Genomic DNA, 4,747 nt, shown 5'->3' with positions numbered 1-4,747 from the left:
CAGTATTCCAGTTATATCAGCTTAATGTGGGAGGAAAGCCCGAAGTGATGCAGGTCTCAGACGTTTACCACTTCGGTGAAACCCACGAGCACGGGTATGGTGCTGACAAACCTAGAAACATAATCGGGGCGAACCGGGATTCGAACCCACATATATAGGTTTCTGGCGTGCCCAAGGGAAGCAACTGTGCACAGCGAATCGCGGCGCCTTAGACGACTGCCCCCCCTGCCCCCTTATTTCTATTATTCTCCCTCCTTTTTAACGTCAAATAAGATTATTTTTAAAATAGGGTAGAGTGTTGACAACATCATTTGTGCACATTGGTGAGTGTAGTTAGTTTAATGCCGCTTTGATAAATATTTCAGTTATTTCTCGGCGTAAAACGTAATTAAGTTTTATTTGGTGAAATCCCGAGCACGCAAGGTGATGAGGCAAGGTTCATACTTGGATTAGAACACGCCACCAGCAGATCCGGCCAAATAAGGGAGATAAGTCTGCACAGTAAATTCTGGTGCCCTTTGAAAGCGACAACGAAAGGTCATGAAAGAAGATGGAAAAATTTTATGCAACTGATTTGTTTGTTAGGTTGTTGTACTCACTCGGCAATATTCAAGCACTGTGACGACAGTGGCCCAGTCGTCTACGGCGCCGCACTTCCCTGTACAAAGTTGCGTCCTTTGGCACGCCAGAACCTGTGATCCCGGGTTCGAATCCCGATTGGCCCCGATTATGTTTCTAGGTTTGTCAGCACCATATCCGAGCTCGTGGGTTTCACTGAAGTGATAAACGGTCTGAGACCTGCATCACTTCGGGCTTGCCTCCCATATGAAGCTGACACGCCGTGGACTTACCGTTAATACCAACTCATTAGGGGCGGACGGGTAGCCTAGTGGTTAAGCATTCGCTCGTCACGCCAAAGACCCGGGTTCGATTCCCGACATGGGTACAGTGTGGGAAGCCCATTTCTGGTGTCCCCCGCCGTGATGTTGCTAAAAGCGGCGTAAAACCATATTCACTCACTCACTCACTGTAACCGAGTAAATCAGAATCAAAGGCCGGCATGGTTTCGGCATGGCATCGACATTCGTAACACAAGCAACACACTCCATAGTGCACGTAACTCATGTATCACAACTAATATATATTGCCACCGACTCAACCCGCCTGAAGCAGCCACAGATAGATCATGAAATTGACTTCCGATAACACCCACGGTGTCTCTGGTGTGGGGCCGTATTCACCAATATGTACAACGTGAACTATCAAGCAGCAGTAAGCCGGAGAGATAATCGCCAAATACTCGTGCCATTTTGTAACTGTTCTTGCAATTTCCAATATATACTAATATCGCTTTTAAGTGAATTTTCCGGGTATGAAATGTTCAATAACATCCACCAATCTGAAACACATAATGTTTATTGACAATATAAATAAAAAAGTTATTGGTACGTAAGTTTTCATGGCACTATTTATCTACGAGGGCATACAAATACAGCTGCGAGACAGTCAGGATTTCATTAATTAATAAAATCGAAGTTTTTCTGATGTAAATTCATCAACCGCAAAATATCCGAAGTCCGAAGTCGATCAAGCCGTAGTCGATATTTTCTTGGTGAAATCTGCGACCAGTCGTATGGTATTATCGGACCAAAGAACCTAACTGAGGCGAATATACGTATTCTTACCCCGAATGGCGGTTCCTACCACAGCCAAGGGATACAACTCATGCCTTACACCACTGGGTCAACCCGTGCTTCCCCTGTTGAATAGGATCCAAACGGATAAAGGGAAACAGTGTGGAATTACGTTTTTCATGTGAGGTATTATTTGTTTGTTTGTTGTTTAACGCCGCACTAAGCAATATTACAGCTGTATGACGGCGGTCAGTAAATAATCGAGTCTGGACCAGACAGTCCAGTGACTGATATCATGAGCATCGATCCACGCAATTTGGATCGATGATATGCATCAACCAAGTCAGCGAGCCTGACCACCCGATCCCGTTAGTCGCCTCTTACGACAAGGGGCGGTCGGGTAGCCTAGTGGTTAAATCGTTCGCTCGTCACGCCGAAGACCCGGGTTCGATTCCCGACATGGGTACAATGTGTGAAGCCGATTTCTGGTGTCCCCCGCCGTGATATTACTGGAATATTGCTAAAAGCGGCGTAAAACCATACTCACTCACTCACTCTTACGACAAGCGTAGTCGCCTATTACGGCAAGCATGGGTTGCTGAAGACCTATTCTACCCCGAATCTTCACGGGTCTGTGAGGTATTAAATATAGAGAGCTTAATTATTGATTCAAGTACAATGAGTATTTTTAAAACACCCATTTAGTTTGCTTGATATGAAGTCAACAGAAATATGTTTATTTAAGGATCACAGCAAACTGCCGATGTGTCTCCAATAACATTTACTCGAATATCAGCTTCATGGAAAACGACATTTGCAAAGTTCAGACCAACACAGCTTATAAAGCGATTCGTTGTGAAAAAACAACATCTGTTCAACATAGGAAATAATAGCTACACCAAAAATACGACAAAGCCGATTGTTCTCAACATAACAAATTAACAAATAATCAGTTTATGATTCACTGGGAAAAAAATGGTGATTGAGATGACAAAAATGATAAACAGTCTCGAGAATCCGTGTCGTCACATTTCAGCTTCCTTCTCACTTTGAATACTTCAATTACGACGTTAAACTCCATTTCTTGCACCGTTTTCAAAATTGATGAAAGGGAAGTAACTGCTGTCGGATCACGGATAGCGTTATCTTGAAATTACCAAATGATGTTCTGTTGAGTAAATTCCTGCCAACGCTCCGAATCAATAAAGAGTAACGTGTTGTAAATGTCGGTGATTACAGCTAACATGCCTGATTACAATATTCAGATGATTGTCTTCGTGTTCAACAAGATCGTATCAATATCTAAGTGTACTGCGTTGCGGAAGGACATATATCACACAACGACGCCATCTTGGATGTTGCAGATGTTTTGTGATGTTCGGAATCTAGTATTTGTTGTGTGATCTGGGCATATCCATATACACTATGAACGCGTGGCGAACCGATCACCGACATTGCAAATTCCACGTTTGTATTTTTAATACACACGTTGTTTGTCCCTGTTGAGTGAGTGAGTGAGTATGGTTTTACGCCGCTTTTAGCAATATTCCAGCAATATCACGGCGGGGGGACACCAGAAATGGGCTTCACACATTGTACCCATGTTGGGAATCGAACCCGGGTCTTCAGCGTGACGAGCGAACGCTTTAACCACTAGGCTACCCGACCGCCCCTTGTCCCTGTTGAATTCGTCTATGTATTCACGTTGAATCATGGGTTCGAAGCAACGCCAAGTACAACCAGCAATACTATGATGAGTCACTGTATTCCAATAACATCAGACGGGATGACGTATATGTATAGTCCCGGAAATATTGCATCTTCCCGACGCAATGGAGTCAACTGACTATAAAAGTCCAGTTTCCACCTTTGCCGAACTTTGCTGGAATTTCTGAGTTATATTTTGGTTGGACTAACCAGTTCCTGAATAGTGCAATCAAAAATCGCGAAACGAAATCGACATCCGCTTCGTTAACAACATGACGACTGCCGTGCAGATTTCGGTCGATTGCAGGATTTGCAAAGCAGGTGTACCTTCAGCTGGGCGTAGACAGTTATTTCCAAATCTTTTCATGTTTTTAATCAACTTGCTTAAGTGATTTGTACACTTCACGAGGTAAGACTCGTTTTATTACTTGATTATCGATCAGATCCTATTGACTGGGTGCCGCCATTTTGTTTGATGCAAATGCAAGTGATGTGAGAGGTTGAATCTGATTGGTCAATAGGAGGGTAATAGAAGGGTCATAGCTCGTAATAGCCACAAATAAGAATCAGTCCGTTTATAATGCGCCAAATTCCATTCACCAACTTAATGCTCATGGCTACATACGCTGAAACATGTTACTGTACAGCAAGGAAAAAGTTGTGGCTGGGGGCGAGGGATGTTGAATTAAGACTGAATAGTACAGTACTTTAGATCTTCAGAGGTGCCTTGAATGATGGGGCAGATGGTGAGAGCTCTGGTTCTGTGGGTAGATTGTTCCAAAGTGTTGAAGCACAGTATTCGAAAGATGACCAAAAGTCTTTAAGCACGTGTCACCTTTAAGAATAGAGACATAGATTTAGATACAGATATATTTAGGCAAAAGTTCCATCAGATTCAGTGGGGCTGATTCATTGACGGGTAATGTAAGTAGTTTAAAATCAATTCTAGCATTGAGAGGTAGCCAATGCAGCGACATTAGAGAAGGAGTCCATTTTGAAGTTCTCGCAACAATATCTGTATATTTGTGTGCGATGAATCCTCTTGGGCTGTTAATTTGTGGAGTTGCTGCAGAGGCTTGACTATTATAATAAAGTATGCCTTGACTGGACTACAGATATGGTCATGACATGTGCAGCATCTTTTTTGAGCAGATGTCGAATACTGCCCATGTTCCGGAGATGACAGAAACAAGTCTTGGAGATGTGATGGTGACGCTGTGATCGGCAAGTGTGGAAACTGGACTTTTATAGTCAGTTAACTCCCTTGCCTCGGGCAGATGGATATAAAGTTATGTACAATCATTCCTCAAAAGATCCTAAGGAACCTTTAAGTGTCTTAATATTAGACCAAGAGCTGAAGAGGTGGTGCAGATGGTCTGCTAGAGCTGCGAAGGAGATGAGAGTGG

The sequence above is a fragment of the Haliotis rufescens genome, unplaced genomic scaffold (genome assembly GCF_023055435.1).
Source record: "Haliotis rufescens isolate VD_foot unplaced genomic scaffold, xgHalRufe1.0.p SCAF_7, whole genome shotgun sequence".
Classification (NCBI taxonomy): Eukaryota; Metazoa; Mollusca; class Gastropoda; order Lepetellida; family Haliotidae; genus Haliotis; species Haliotis rufescens.
The sequence above is the reverse complement of the archived record's forward strand: the minus strand, read 5'-3'. Positions refer to the sequence as shown.